Source organism: Neopelma chrysocephalum, unplaced genomic scaffold, assembly GCF_003984885.1.
Source record: "Neopelma chrysocephalum unplaced genomic scaffold, ASM398488v2 Primary Assembly neopelma1_59, whole genome shotgun sequence".
Taxonomy (NCBI): Eukaryota; Metazoa; Chordata; class Aves; order Passeriformes; family Pipridae; genus Neopelma; species Neopelma chrysocephalum.
The window spans coordinates 24,421,322-24,438,441 of NW_020897714.1; the positions used below are offsets into that span (position 1 = coordinate 24,421,322).

The 17,120-nt window shown below is 40.3% G+C and overlaps 1 long non-coding RNA gene across 1 annotated transcript; it reads left to right on the top strand.

Moving 5' to 3' along the window:
* On the top strand, positions 1-16,094 carry LOC113966173. Its single transcript, XR_003533733.1, has 4 exons — positions 1-788; positions 10,705-10,708; positions 12,137-12,147; positions 16,084-16,094. It is a non-coding gene; the product is annotated as an uncharacterized LOC113966173 (long non-coding RNA).
* The last annotated feature ends 1,026 nt before the right edge of the window (positions 16,095-17,120 follow it).

A 17,120-nucleotide genomic window follows, 5' to 3' on the forward strand; every position in this document is an offset into this window, starting at 1 on the left:
TATCCTTGCATGAGGTTTCAGGAGCTCTGCTGAACCTGTGCTTCCACAGCTCTTTTTCAGGTTACGTGGTTTAGACAAATCTCGACAGCCTCTGCCAGAGAACTCTTGCAGCCTTCTGGGCAACCCAGTTCAGTGCTTCAGTTCATCATGAAGCTTAAAGATGGCTTGTCTTTAACCGCCTCTTGTTTATAGCAGGAAACCCAAAGAGCACTCCCAGGATCCTACAAGCAATTGTTCTTGCCTATTTGTAACTACTATGATGCACTAAGATGGGACTTTCCACCCATCTGGTCTAATTTCCCGAAGATTGCATGCCTGCTGGGATCAGTTGCCCCACCAAGTTGCCCCTTGCTGAAAGGTCCTGACAGAGAGATGCACAAAAGATATTTATGTGCAAAATGACCTCTTTTTTTTTTTTTTACTTTTTGCAACTGTTTCCTTTTTCTACGCCATAAGTGATCATAATTTAAAAATGTATTTTGCTAGTTACTGAGTGCAATGTTCAATATGAACCTTCTGTGAATAAATTAGTTCAGATCGTTTCTCTGAACAAGTTCTGAGATGAGTCAGTTCTCAGGATTTGCCCACAGTGAGTTGTTGTTTTCTGCATTTCTAGTTATTAATGGAATAAAATTACTTGGCCTTTTGTAATCTAATAAAATTTTCCTCTTCTGAACAAGGTGTAAAGGTTGATGATATGTTGTTACAGCTCTACAGTATTTTTCCCTCCTATGAAAAACTGCTCCTCTGGCAATATTTTTGCTTTGACAATAAATTATAATAAAGTTGTGAGATTTTATTTCTTTATGCATGTATCTATATTTAAATCTGCCATTGATTATCACTTTATTTATCTACATTTCTCTTCTGTGAGTGTGTGTTTTCATTTACTATAAGGAAGCATTATATTAGCATGGTGTAGAGAACTAGTGCTTTGATACTAACCCTTTTTTCATTCAAGCAGTCACAGAATTTTAATTAATACTCAGTATAATTCTAGCAAGTTTAAAAAAAAAAAGCATAAGAAAGTCCATGAATCTTTATGTGTAACAAACATGCCTAATAGCCTAAAGTAAGCAGTTATTTGTCTTTTCAAGTGATCAAACAGGACAAAAGACAGCTAGCCATAACACATCCAGTCTTATTTACTTGCTCCTCTTCCTGTTCCCAGAAAAATACACAAATGGATCTCAGACTTCACCTCAGTGATTCAGTTTGCTAGTGTCAGAAGAGCAAAACACTGTAAGGCCTCTCTCTGGGCTGCAGCTGATGTCTGTGCTCTGCCTGCACCGACCTCCAGCACCACGTGGATGTCTACACCCTCTTAGAGTCCCTTCTGTGCCACTGGCACTCATGGGCCCCCATACACTGGCCTTATGCCCATCAGCAAACACACACTCCTGGATCAAGCATCACAGAGAGTTTCCACCTTTATGAGAATTGCTAATCAATGCAAGATTTTGGAGAATCTGTTTGTGGATAGTGGGACAGGTTTGAGCATGGCTAGGACAGATGTGCTCCCAGAAACGGGCTAAGTGGCCCCCAAGCTAATTTGGGATGGTTACAGAGATGAGGTGTGAAGGTATGATCCAGCTAAACTTTTTGAAAGCCATAGTTTCAGGAGATGCCCAGGGTCCCTGTAACTTCTAAGGGTTTCCTGTTCCTGTGGATGCAATCTCAGGAGATGTTCCAGCTGTTATTTTATTCCTCCAGTTAGAGGCTTAGAGTTTAAACATTCAGGGAATGCTTTTTCAGAGGAAATAGTGGAAAATTGTTTCAGAAATACTGTAGACAAATCATAGCAGGAGAGGAAAAAAAAAGCTAATAATGTTTTGTTAACTACAGAAAAAACGCAGAGAAGAATCTGGACAGGACCACGGAAGAACATCCAATTCCAGATGAAGCAACTATACCATTTTGACAGATATTCTTAAGGATTTTACTGAATGGGATCCTCACTGTAGCAGGGTTGAATTGTCTTTATTGGTACAAAGCATTTTACCTAAGTCTAAACCAAATCTTCTCTTACTGCCCTTCACAGTCTCTGCCTCTTGCTCTGCCCAACAGGGACTCAACTGTCCTGGTCGGGGTGCCCTCACTCTCTCCTGTTCTCATCAAATAACATAGAAAGTTGCTGGGTCTTTTACCACAGACCTCCAGGTTTTCTTGAGGGCCTTGGGAAGCTTTTTGAGCTTTGTGCATGCTCTACCAAGACTGAACATCTACAGCTTAATAGCACAGGGGGATAGGTCTCGATGAGTTGCCTATTCTCCCTCCAGCACTGTGTTTTGGCACTGAGCAGCTTGAGTTAGACGCCGTTTTCATTTCATGTTATCTGAGCACTTGAGAAAGTTATATTCCTGAAGCACACAAACTGCTATGTCAGATCAGATCAGGTTATTTGGCAAAAATACTAAGAGAACAACTATGAGAAAATCTGTCCATTTGAGAAATTTTGTTCTAAATACCCATCAAGTATTGGACTGAAATGGTGAGGAAGTTATACTGAAAGGTGGGTGATGAATATGAGAGGGGAAAATAACGTTTTGGATTAGCCAAAAAAAAAAAAAAAGATTAATTCTTTCCAGCAAAAGGGAACAGTTTTCATAGAATGAGTTGTCAGCCTTTTGCAAATTAAAATGAAAGGACATTCCTTAAGGGAAAATAGTTTCAAAATAAAATAAAAATCTTTGCACTTAGAAAATCTAAACCATTGTAACTTTCCCCAGCTTGCTTTGTTTACTTTAGCTTAAGGCAGTCTGGATTTTTAGAACACATACTCTATCACCTACAGGCTGTCTATCCTTTCTCTCCCCTTTTTCGTCATTGGTTCAGTCCATCTGTATATGGTTTCCAAGTATCCCTCTTCTTCTTCATGCAGTTGGCACTCTGGACATGGTTTGTGGAGGATGTCCTAGAGAGAAAGACTCCAAAGACATAGGAAAAATGTAACTGAAGCCTCTTCCCCAGGTCAGGAACATCACAGTGCATCCTACATTTGCTGCCAGCGTTCTGAGTAAACCTCCTACAGACTGAAGGTAAAAACTTGTATTAGGTCATTTGTCTTGTTCTTCACAAACTGACCATCATGTTATTTAAATTCAATGTCTGGGGGAATCTCCCTTTTTTTTGATCAAGTCCTTGAGTCCTGCGACAAGATCAACATTCATTTAAATGACACAATTTTTTGACAGGGGCAAGGAGGCTTTGGCAGTCCAGGCTATTCTCACTGGCTTTGGTGGTTCCTTATTACTGCAAGATGGATGTGTCTCCCAGTCTTGAATGCATCTACCCCCATGGCATTCATCTGGGTCAAAGAAGTGACCCCACTTTATGACAGAACTTTCCATTAGTTTTTTTAATTGTCTTTACTTACTAGAAGCACACAGTTGTAGGTGAGCAGTGAGTTTTCAGCACTGACTTGTAGCTGGCATAGCAACAAAACATACACACTGATATGTCCCTGCAGTGGGTGGAGGACACGACACTGACTACTACTGGGTTGCTTCATCCCTGCCATTCTAACACCTTGATTTCCACTGCAGCTAGCTTTGTTCTGTGCAAATATTGAAACTTTCCATGTTGGAGAGCTGTTTCCTTGTGGTTATTGTTGTTATTTAACAACATTAATATCCAAGGAACATTATAACATCTATTCCATGAGGAAAACTATGCTTTGTAGCAGAACATCAGGTCTGGCAGAGCAGCAGTTTTCATGGCAAGACCATGTCTTTTGCTAATCCCAGGAAAACCTGCCTAGTGTGGTCAGTTTATAAGTCTTTGCAAAATTACTCCTCACAAATGTGCTGTTGAAATGCCTTTAGACTTCTTGGCAGCTGGGTTCCCCTATGGTTTCTCCGCGTTGCTCAAGGAATTTGAACAGTCAGTCCTTGAAACTGCAGCTGGTGCCATCTTCACTAAGTTTGCTCCTGGCCCTTCCTCACTAACTTTTTCAAGAAATCCCTTTTGTCCTCTTGACATTTTCTTTAATCTTCTTATTTTTGTGCATATGTAATCGAGTACAGGCAGGCTATCTCACAGCAACAGTCTGAACTGATTTAAAATCATTAGAGGACCTTGGCAGTAGATGCTAGAGGAGTATTAAGTGTTTATACTATGTCTGTTTGCTTATATTGCACCTTTGCCAGAGCCATAATTCAATTTATGCATACGGATCAACTTTTTAATACATTCCAGGAATAATTATTGTCATCATTTTGTGTTTCAGTATGTGTATTCAAATAAAACATGTTGCAATTGGATTGAAAAGGTTGAATCCTGTTTTGAAAAGTCTCATTTAAAGTTTATGTGTTTCAGAATAAAAGCAATTTTAAAAGTTGTGATGTAGCAGTATCATAAACACATTTTTTCAAAATATGAAGACATATATTCCTCCGTGTTCCTACAGAACTTGCCTAATGAAGTGTGATTTCATTTAGCAGCTTTCAATGATACATATCTATATATATATACATGCATATGTATATACAATGAAACATAAAGTGCACAGCTCTCTATGTTCCAAATTATTTTTCATGATCTTACCTAGGGCTATTTGAAATTTTTAATTATTACTTCCAGACTTTCATTTAGAAGCACATTTTGGTGCAGTTGCAAGAAACTGTTGGAGCTGTATGCTAAGATGCATGTATTTACAACCATGTAGGCAGGTAAGAGCAATACACTCCAGTTTCAAGAAGTGCAGTCCCACGCTTCTGAATGTCCAAATTCTAAATAAAAATCCCTTAATAAATCAACGCCAAAAATTTCAGTAATAGCTACTTTCTTGATGGTCAAGGAGTGCTGCCAGAATCAAAAAACTCATTGTCTGTGGTAAAATTTGTCAACACTGCTATGAGCCACAGAAACTTATTATCAGCTGTTTTCCATAGATGCGTTTGCTTTTTTGACTTTTTAATTGTTGGATGAAAACTGACCTTTCAGTTGGCCATGAAATAAATGTTCATTTTCACAGACAAACACCTGTCTGAGATTGCAGACACCCCCCAGACCCTGCAAGCCTCGATATGCTGACAGAAAGGAGTCCTCTTTGCACAGCAGTCATCCACCAATTACTGCAAGAACAGCTACTATTAAAGATTTTGCTTTGGAGTGGGAAATAGCTTGTGGTTTTGCACAGCAGACATTTTTTGTGGCACACAGTCAGGACCACGTCCTCTTCTAAGAAGCCGGACAATTTTAGTCCTTGGCATTGGCAAGGCAGTGACAGCCCCTGGAGGAAGAGTGGCTGCGGCCACCCCCTGGTGTCCCGCTGCTTCAGCGCGCCTCTAAAAATGAATCCTCACATACTTGTTTTTCAGAGAACAGCAACGGGTTTGTTTCACAACAGCTTTTGCTGTATTTTACTTACGTTTCTTTCTCTCATTCCCTTCAAGGAAGAAAAGACATGAATCAAGCCTTTGTTTAAAGTGGCAGTCTCCATGGCTTAACCCTCTCTGCCCAAGGGACACGCACCATCGCAGCCTTCCGGACACACCACCTGTCAGGGACAGGGCAATCTTTGTCACCCACCTAGTCATGAAAAGTGTGGAATCCCACCACGATATGACAACTTATGACTTTATTGTTTAGCAGTCTCAAAATAATACTTTACCAAAGCTAAACCTTAAAATCAAGGTGTCTGAGTCCTGCTTGCAGCTGAAAATTATTAAATGCAATATATATCACTGGTGGTTTGCTTATGCCTTACTGCTTAGAGCACAGTAACGATGCTGGCTGCTGATGAACAACTGCTGTTGCTGTCAGCAATAACACTGTCACACAGAACAACATGAGAGAATGTCAGCATAAATAAATATACAAATTTCCAACTTTTTCACTTGGAGTATTTAATATCTGAGTTTTGTCCAAACTGATACTGCCTAGGTATTTTTTTTCAGGAAGATAAGACTAAGCAAATACTGACATGTATCTAATTGCTTAATTGTTGACTTGAATGTTCTTAAACACCAATAGTAGAATGGAGGACCATACAGGTGTCCTCATCAATTTGAGCACCTCAACCAGTCCCAGCATGTCACCGTTAATGGATGCCAGTCTGCCCAAGTTTGTGGCAATGTAGTGCCATCTGAAATTACTATTGGTACAATCTAGAGAGGAAAGAACCCACTAAATTTAACAAATTCACACTTAACAACATGCACTGATGAACCACAGAAAGAAAGAAACCAGGATGATATCTATGAACATGAACATCAGAAACTTTGCAGTAGACTGTTTTCAACAGATATTTCTTCAGAGATATATTAGACAGTTTTTTCATTGGATACTTATTTTTAAAAATGATTGAAATATGTAATAGAAAAGGCATTTAATTTAGAACTATAAAAATAAACTTACAATACCACTTTTTAAAGTATCGTACTTTTATTCTGTGTTTTCTTTGAGCTTTCATTATTTTACTCCAAATGGGATGGAATCTACAATAGAATCATTAAGGTTGGAAAGGATCTCTAAGATCACTGAATCCAACCATGAACCCAGCACTGCCAAGTCCACCATTAAACCATGTCCCTAAGTGCCACATCTGCATATCTTGTAAATACCTCCAGGGATGGTCACCCCACCACTTCCCTGGGCAGCCTGTTCCAGTGCTTGACAACCCTTTCAGTGAAGAAATTTTTTCCGATATCCCATTTAAACCTTCCCTGGTGCAAGTTAAGGTCATTTGCTCTTGTCCTGTTGTTTGTTACCTGGAAGAAAAGACCGGCCCCCACCTTGATGCGGTGGGTGACACCAGCTAACTCCAAAGAGTGAAACATCTCACCCACATGCACCAGCCTGCTTCTGGCTGAGGCTGGAGATCTCCTTGGCACACTGGGAAAACCTTGTAAAAGACCCACTAACCATTGTTATACTTCTGTCAGGGCATAAATTGTATTATTTTTTATTCAAGAGCAAATTCTATGAGTCTGGGGGAAAAAACTGAAATTAGGGATGACCCACAAACCTAATCAACAGCCCATCAAAAGAATTCTGTGGGTTCAGGTTTGAAGCTGAGCTGCAGTATCAGGACACACTGCAGAAAATTAGTGTATTCAAACTGCGTAAAATGAACAGTGCAGTTGTTGACAGCCAGTCACAAAAACAATTTGTTTAAAAATAAAACAACTCAAGAAAACATACTAGGAACTTCAGTGATTTAACAGAAGCAGATGCAAAATGTTGTAAAGTGGTAATTAGAGTGAGCTGCCTGAATGCATAGTGATGTTGTGCAAGACAGATCAATTTAGAAATGTACAGCTTGTGATGAAATATTTGCTTGTTCCAAGCCTTAAGAATACAGAACATTGAGTTTTCTGTTCTGAGGGCGTGGGGATGTTTGGTGGGGCCGAGGTCCTGCTTGTCAGAGGGTGCCCTGTGTTCTGGCAGGCACTACCTTCTGATAACAATTCCTTTCCTCCTGCATGGGAAGACAGACCCTGGGAAGATTAATTAATTACTCAAAACAAACAGATCTATCACAGTGCCCAATTGCATTATTTGGTAGAGACTATGACACTGCTGACAGAAACAATGCTGACACTGACACTGGGTGGGTGGTACATATTTGATGTCTAAAGACTGCTGGGGAACAGCAGAAAAGACTAGCTTTATATGAATGTGTGCCTGTATGCCCCGGACTCTGACTTTGAAAGGAAGCTGTTTACATGGGAGAGTTGAATTTCTAGCTTCTTTTTTTTTTTTTTTTCATAAGAGCTCTCTGGCAGTTTGCCTGATTTTAGAGCATGGATATTTTGCAATTATTGTTGTCTGTCTCATTCTTCTTTTCCTGTGAAACACACTGCAACAGGACAGGCCCTTGCTGTACTCTCTTCTCCTGCTTCCAGGATGCAAACCCATGGCTGCAGGGAGGCTGGGGAGGGAGGTGGCAGAGGACTTCTAGAGAAGGAAGAACTGTGGAAGGTGTTTTCTGCCTGCCCTCCTCAGCTGTTTCATTAAAACAGCCCCCAAGCCTGAGGAGTTGCTTCCCTGCAGCCAGAGAGAACAGCACTGTGATCCATCAGAAAGCACTTTGGGCATGCTTCCTAGGAGGGGGATCTGAGTAGAGGCTAATGGATGACTGACCCCTGCAGATGGGAGCTTTCCTTTTAAACGTGTAACATTTAAAACATAAGTAACATAAGTTACCCTCTTTGTTTTGTCTTATGCCCTTATCGCAAGATTTATTCTAAGTCCTCGTGTAATCTCAGGTTCATTCACAGAAATGTAAAGCCCTAACAGTGTACAGCAAATGTATTTTTGACTAATAAAGCTGCAAATAAAAAATGCTCAGTTTTCATTTGCAAAAAAGTTTGTATTAACATATACTAACATTCACACTGAGTGTGTGCTTATCTATATATGTTTGTTCAAGAGTACCTATCACTGTATACAAAGTTTTAGAATTAATCTAATAAAATTAATATTTTTAAGGGCCAGGAAACAGAAAAAATAAAAACATGGTGAGTGGAAGAAAGAGAGGCAAGGAGGGAGAGAGGTAAGAAAGTACCCGATTCTAGAGATTAGAGAGGAGCTAAAATAAAAGGAATAGCACTGTGCTGACACGCTAAAATTCAAAACATGCCTCTGAAAGATAGAACAGGTGCACTACAGGCTAAGCTTTTTGAAACTCAAAGATAACGTTTTGTTTATTTCTAAAGGCCTAGAAAGGCCAGTAGGTACTAAAGTGTTTCTGGTATGGCCAGCAGGTACAAACTACTGAGTTTTCAAAATCCTTCCGAGATACCTGGGATCTGATGGACCATTGTTACAGCTGCTAAGAAGCTGAAACAAATAGCAAGTGAAGTGGCAGGAGCATCACTGTAATGGCACACAGAACTCCTCAGATCAGTAGTATCACTTTTGGGAGCCTTGCCCACACTAAGAAACCCAAAGCAAACATAGCTATTACCTCAATAACTGTATAATGAACTGGGAATCCTCATTAATTCATTCAGTAAGGAGGCACTCACTAATTTGTTTCTCAGAAACATTAGGAAATAAGATCCAGATGAGTGTGATCTAAGACACAGAACTGGTTCTCACGCAACTTTACAAAACAAGAGCAATTAAGAGGCAAATACATCGTCCTAAAAGGGATTGAGTATTTTAAAATACTAATTAAGAAATAGTTGCAAGATCTACTCAGGTAGAGAAATGATGTTGTGTTCTTTCTGTGTTTTGAGCACACACCCACCCATCCCCCTCTACTATTAAGACTCAATTTGTAGCAGAAGGAGAAAACCAGATGGTAATCCCCAGTCTCAATAAATGGGGATCTTTCTATGTGCTGTCATCTGCTCGCCCAGCCCTTGCGTTGTGAACTCAAGGTCCAGTGTGGTGGAAGAAAAACAATTTTATTGAACAGGTGGAATTGTTGCTATTTAAGGACAGATGTTTGTCTATGTCATTTATTTAGGTCTGCATGTTGTTAAATGCTTGATAAGAAGAATGGAGAAAGAAATTGAAAATTGAATGATCCATTTCTTCAGCCAGAAGGTATTTTGTCTGGTCAGGGCTGAAGAATTTCACATGTTTATGTACTTATGTATGCTACTCTGAAACTAAAGTTCCAGAATTTATTCAAATAAAAATTGTTTTTAATTAATTCATAGTTAATTTAGTAAATTGCTGTATTTTTTCAATATGTTCAAATGACATTTGAAAAAAAAAAACACAGCACTTTTTTAGCATGTGTTTAAATATCCTTCCCTTTTCTTCTGATAATAACTATGGAGTAGTAAAAGTTGTGTAAAGACAACAACCTGTGCAAGAAAGAAACAGGGTACAGAGAATGTTCACACAAGGACAGAAAGGCTTACTGGAACCAGTGAGACAAGAAAGAAAACTATGTACATAGCAAAGAAAACTATGCATGATTAGATTTTATTAGATATTATTCTAAGTTAAGCAAGATAATCTAAATGTCAATATTTAGACTCTAGAAAATATATCTCCATAAAATATTATAAGTATTTGAGGTTTATATAGACAGTGTACTCCTTCCTGTGCGATGGTCTGTTGAATCTCAGCCTCTGCTTCATGGAATATTCAAAGATTTCTGAACAATGAACCAACCTGACCAACAGTAGAGACTGAGAGGTGCAGATCAGAGCAATATTGCTCTGGTGTATTCAATATTCTGAAGGAGTCTGGCGTATTTGATGGAGATACATTTTCTAGAGTCTAAATATTGACATTTAGATTGTCTTGCTTAACTTATCTGAGGTGCTTGTCTTTACAGACCTGGCACCTTCTGAGAAATAGGCAGTGTTTTGTCCTTGTATTACAGTATGTCTACTTGAGAAACAGTCATTTGATGGCAAAGCAAATTTGTATAAAACAGCCACAATGACATATTAATGAACGTGTTTGATGCACCTCAGACCTCAGAGTACAGCTCGCATTTACTAGCTCTGTCTCCAAGATCGTCTGGAGAGGACCTGATGTAAATAAGTGTCAAGGAACAAATAAATGTTTCTGGCTGGTTTGAGAAAACTTTCTCTTTACTATTCAACTTAGGATTTAAAAAACTTGATTTCTGTTTTTCTGAAAATTAGGGAGGGTTGTTGAAGATCTAAAATTTGCTGCTGTAAACTTCAGTTTTGCAGATCTAGCCTTTATATTCAAAGATCTTTCCACACCAGCGGTATCAGTGATAGCCATCTCAACACCTACATTTTAAAGACAGCAAATGAGAAGTTGAGTAATTCACACAAGATCTAACATCTAATTGGTACTGTTCATGCAGGTGGCATCCTGGCAAAGGCTTTGACCTACAGCCAGGTGATTCCACCTGAGTCAGCTTTCTGGGTGAAACCCAACATTTGAGTCAGCTTTCTAACCTGCTAGCAATTTTGAGAGGGCAGAGGTTTGAGGGGTTTAGTGTTGCTCCTTCCTGTTGTAATATGAAGTACTCAAATAAAAACTTAATTTTTTTTAAGCAGTGGAGCTTAATTTTACCCTGAAAAGTTAACTCCCTCCGAGAGAAAAATATGGACTGGAGCTGCAATTCTGTTTTAAGCAACAGAGTATTTAAAAATAAACAGTAATTAAATTAGAAAGGGATAACATTAAACTACCTTAACCCTGCTCTGGCTGCCACCTCACTATAAAAGATGACTGGGGAGTTGTTGATTGTGTGGTTTTGGGCTTGAGACGTGTTTTCAAAAAAAAAAAAAAAGACAATTTAAAGAGTGCAAAGGGAATTCTGAAATCCACAGGAAGACCACTGGTTTTATTTCTCTTTCTGCCTTGCTTTCTGGGTCCTTAAGTACAATTTTTACTTTTATTATTATTATTTTACTCAGAACTATTTTAAAGGAAATTTTAATTGTTTTAAAGTATTTTTTGAACTCCCAAACTATACTTAGTGCCAGAAAAGTGACACAATTATATGACGCCCTAATACTAAACTGGAGCATTTTCTATTAACCTTATCTAGACTTGCAGAAAACTTATCTAGGCCTGCAGGAACAAGAAGTAATGATTTCCCATGAGGGTTATAAATCCCACAAAGTGAAAATAGTTACATTTATCACAGTCACCTCTCTATTATAGTGACACAGTGAGTTTATTTGTGGGCAAGGTAAATAAGTAATCATTTTAAGCTACATGGGGCTTTCCAGGTGGTTAGACAACGTCTTATCTACTTGTCAGACACCAAACCCTCTTCCAGTAAATACATTGGAACCAGCTGTGCCATCCGTGGTCAGCAGGTATTCCCCAGTACCAGTCAAAGTCCATCTCTTTCACTTCCTCCTGCACCTCAATGAACAGAAGTCACTATTTAACTTTATCACACAATTATTGAATCAAAATATAACAATACATTTTTAATAGTCCCTTTCAGATTTGACCACGTGGAGGGACAGTATCCTCCAGTGCTGTGGTACCCCTTGCATGAAAGCTTTCTGGAGAGTGAGGAAGATGCACAGCAAAACTGCAAGATATTACATTCAGCTTTCCAGCACTTCATTAGCAAAGAAGTCTTCAAACATTGAAAAGCACAAAATGCTTTATGCAATAGCATTTGGCAAAATTAAAGTATACTCATCTCCCTCCTCACTTTCAGAAAAGCCTGAAATGAGATGACTGGATTTTGAGTTACAAGGTTTAACAACAGAGCAGGAAGGAAGCAAGCATGTGATTTAACTAACAGTGTTTGCTCTGTTACAAGCCTGTCAATGCAGGGTGTTTTTGTTAAACTGGGAGTCTGAAATGTGACTTCCATAAAAAACATAGCAGCAGACTCCTGTGTGTGTGTGCAGTCATTCACAGGAAGCAGTTAACTAAAAACCCTTGGGGGTATTCTGCATTGCAGATAAAATATTTGTACCCAGTAATGGCAAGAGTCCATCTCAGACACCCACATATCTGCACCTCCAGCCCTTATTCAGAAACTAGAGAATCAGTAAAATGGGGTCCTCAGACTGTCACGCATAGAAATGTTTGCTATCCATACAGACAGGAACACTTCAGGATTAGGAATACAAGATTTGATTAACGTGCAGTGCAAAGCACCTACATTCCCAGCAAAGCCCAACACCACCAAGCAAGACAGGTGGGTTAGAGCAAGAACAGATTTAGATTTGGTATGCTGTTTATTGGAGAGACAGTTAAAAGAACAGCCTTATCACCAACTGGAGTTATTGTATAGTAAATATCACCCCTTCCAATGTACTTTTACCTTCTGCTTTCAAAAGCCCTGTGCTTAACTGTGATAAATGAGACCCACATCCTCTGTCCAAAATGCTCCTGGTGAGCTCTAGTTTGCTTAAGGAAAACCTTCAGTTTCTGATCAAATCCCCCAACACCCCTCAAAAAGATAAGACAGTAGAACTAAATCAAATGCAAAGGTTCAGTCCAGGGGCTAATTTACTTTGGAGATTTCCTACAGAAAATATTAAATAAGCTGAAAGTTCAGAACAATCTCTCATCCATCCCAGTCAGAACACACATCACTGGAAAACTTCTCAATCATCAAGAGAAGTGCCAGGCAGCAACAGGGTAGTTCCAAATAATCACTGCCAGATTCAGTCTGCAGGGTGGGAAGGGGGTGGCTGTGCCAGTGGCTACCCCTCACAAACCCCCTTTACCTCACCCCTCACTGCTGCAGCCACTGGCTCTACAGCCCCAATGGGATGCTGTCATGTGCCATTATTCAGCTCACCACAGACTTCCTCACTGTTGGTGTCATGGCATGGTGGAGATCTAACTTTGGAAGCTGCAATATCCCTGCTTCTCTTGAGGTAAGCCCAGGGAAGCTCTGGTCTGAGATAGAGTGTCACCAGTGGGACAGGTCGACTTGACACAGAAAAACAGGGTGAGAAGTCCTGGCAGTGATCAGGGAATAAAGCAAACTCCATCTCCAGCATTAGTTAGGGGGTTCCCAGGATGTTTTCTAACATCATCATCCTACATTCCCAGGGTGTCCCACTGGCAGAGGCTGCAGAACTCCTCACGGTGTTTCCAAGTGGACAGCCAGGATGGGGCCGCCAGCACTCAGGTGTTTCTAACATTATGATCCCAAACTCAGCTCTGGGCAAGAGCGGGAGACAACATCCCCAGAAGAGAGAATGTGACAGAAAGTAGCCATGGTGCCCTGCACCCTTGGCCCCTTTATGGGTCTGCTGAAGTGTTTCGAGACCCACAGGGGCCAGGGCTGCACATGGAGGACAGCTGAGTGTAAGGGCAGGCACCAGGGCAGAACTCAAGGGAGCTGCTTCCAGCTGGTCCATAACCAATCCTCAGGCAAGCACAGGAGAGCTTGCTGTCTCCTCATTTCTACATTACTTACTCTTCCCTCACCATAAGCAAAAACTGAGCAACAGCTCTCTGCAAAGGCACCACCACTCTGCTCCCCCCTCCCCGATCCAGTTTAACATCCAAACACGCCAGAGCTGCCCACAGCATGGGAGGGCCAAGCACACAGCAGGCTGCTGCACACCTGTGTGGCAACACCTACGAAAAGTCAACTACGATATCCTGGTGTAATCCAAGGAAGGTTTCATACTCCTACTTCGAGTTTTGGGAGGAAGGTTACATAATCTTACAGTATAGGAAGGTTGCATAAGCTTAAAGCGAGATCCCAGCCCATCCTGCAGTTCAGGAGGGCACAGGCAGCTCAAAATAACAACTTTACTCTTTCTAGAAGAGCAGGAAATTACTGTTGTTTTGATTTGTGGTATGACTGGACTGCAGTATAGCCTGAGGCATCTCCCCGCTCTTGCAGAAGAGATGGAGATGGGTCCCATCGCTCTGGCTTCAGCACACAGTCAGTGGCCAAGACAGACTGAGGAAGACCAATGAGTCATTTGCCTCTTTGTTATCCAGGAATAACCTTTTTTTTTTTCCATCTGAATTGGAGTCCTTATGATTCTTATTGCAAGATAACCAAATGGGACCAGCAGAGAAATTAGGGAACATGATGTAACAGTCCTTTAGGATATGATCTAAAAGCCTTTTCTTGCCACAAAATTTAAAGCAGCCAAACCACAGGACAAAAACAGCTCAGAGTCTATTGTCTACTTTTCTTACACTGACAAGACACTGATGATCTTCTTTCTGTGGAAAAACAACTCTAGAGAGTCACCCCTCAAACATGCTTTTTATACTCAATTTTCCCCATTTTCTGTATTCATTTCCCCATGACCTAAAAAACATCTACTTATGTACCATACTTTACATGGAAGCAATTAGTTTTAGAAATTAACCACAATTCACATTTAAATCTATATTGCACTTGTACCCAAATCATCACCATGTTGTTATGCTTATATTATTTATTAAGATTTAACTGCTACCAGCCAGTTTGGGAGGAAAACAACTCTTGGAGGACCCAGCCATTCCTCAAGTTACTGTACTTGTAGTTTCATTCCTGTAAGTGAAACAGCTGCAGTATAGCTGAATGTCAGACATGAGATTTTTACATGCAACACAGAGCTCAAAAAAGTCAAGCCTTAAAGTGTTGTTTCCAGGCAAGATATTGCTACCGCCAACATCATCTTCATCAGAATGAATGTGTATCCTCCAAGATATATGCCAGGTAAATCTGGTGTTTCTCAAAGATGACAAAGATGAAAGGATATTTTTTCATTATCTACACAGCTGTTCAAAAGTCTGTTTGAAATCCCAGGTCTAGTTGGAGAGCAACAGTACTCGTGGTTTCCCTGAAACAAAATCTCCAACAAGAACTTCAGTGACAAACATGCTGTGGTGGTCTGTGCTGAGTGGATGGTATTGATGAGAATAAGTGGCATCTCTGGCAAAGCAGCTTCCTAGGGACCAGAAAAAGCCATGGGTAAAAAAATGCATAAACCAAAGTAACAACAATCTGCTATCTGCACTTTGGCAGCCAACTCCTCAACAAGCACCTTCTTTTCTTTCTTATCCAGGTAGCTCCAAATGTATCCTTGCCAGGTGTTTCTGCTTGAGTTTGTTTTAAGCCATCAACAGATGGGGCTGATCTAGCAGCTTTCACCACTGACTTTTGTTGCTTTACTGGTTGTGAAAGGTCCAAAGAGCTAGGATCAGACCCACACAGTAGAAAGCACAGCATTTTCTCTGCATTCTTGAAACCCCCCAAGAATTTTGATGTAGGTCCAGCCCACACCCTTACACATTTTCCATACACTCCCATGAGTCTCACAGAACCTCCAGCCAAAATTCTGCTAACAGACAACAGGTATATGAGATGGATTCATACAGTGGAACAGGAGTTGCTCATTGATTTCCTGCCCTGGGCTTCTCTTTTCCATATGCTCTTTCTACCTGCAGGAAAACATATCAGAGGATTAGCATATGCATATACACCCATGCACAAGCACTTATCTTTATGGGTTGGCTGCCTTCTCCACCCAATTTTCCACCAGATCCAAAATAACATGGTACATGGAACAAAAAAAATGGTGTGGCCATACAACCCATATCTCAGTGTGTGATGAAACACATGCATGTTGCACACATTGACTCAAGCCTTCCCCTCTCACTTGTCAGGTTAAACCTTCCACCAGAAGTCAGCTGGTTGGTGGTGGTTTCCTGTATGTCATGAGAAGAAGGCAGGTGTGCCAGTGCCCACAGCCACTCTCTGTTCAGCATCGCCTTTGAAAAATCCCTTAACAGAGAAAAAGGGTGTATTTGGGGAATAAGAAAAACAGTCTCTTTCTTCTGTGGTGCTAGATCTGATCTCAGTAGACCATGGCCTGACACTGAGCTAGATGGCTGGAACTGATGGCATGTCTGAAGGGGTGGCTTAATCCTTAGCTGGCTCCAACAAGAGTTTTCTTTTTTCCTGTTCATATCACTACCAGAAAGGCCAAGATAATTAATGTGTGACAAGTGGTCTTCCCAACTCCGGCTTTTTCTTTGCCTGACCTCCACTCTAAGGAAAATGTCTTAGACCTTCTTCCCTGCAAAACCAGCAGACGCAACAAGGGAATTTGGAGCTGCAGCTAAGAGGAATCCCCGTGTCTTCACAAAACCAAAAAATTCCACTGTGCTTCAGATATATTTAAAAGAAACTTTGCTAACATAACAGGAACTATTTCAGAAATACAAGATTGTCTCAATGGGGAAGAAGAGAATTAAAAGAAGAAAACTGAGTTTCTGATATATAGCAAAAAGCTGACAGTGACATCTCATACAGGGATAAAGACAATAGGCCATAGGCCAAAGATTGCTCTTTCATGCTCCTCTGCAGCCCTAACCTCTAAGTCTAAATAGAAATAGCACTCTAAACTTCGGTCTCAGACCACAGTTTTTCTGATAAGACACTGGCCAGCAAGCAGACCACATTTTCTACAAATTCAGTATATCTGTTCTTAGACAAGAACTGAAGCAGTCACCTGCTTAGATGTATTGAAACATTTTCAGTTCCACTCTCTATCAGAGGGGTAAAATTCATTTAACCACTTATGTCTATCTTATCACTTTAAATCAAACCTGTCTACTACTTTCTCATGCTCTGTTCGGTCATGGCCAAGTTTGACACAAGAAAATGTGTAAAACTACACATTACACCTACAAAACAAAGAGCCAATCCACCAGAGTTTTGACTGAATGTTTTTTCTGAATTTGCAGAAAATGCTCATGCCAACTGGAACCACACTTTTTTTTTT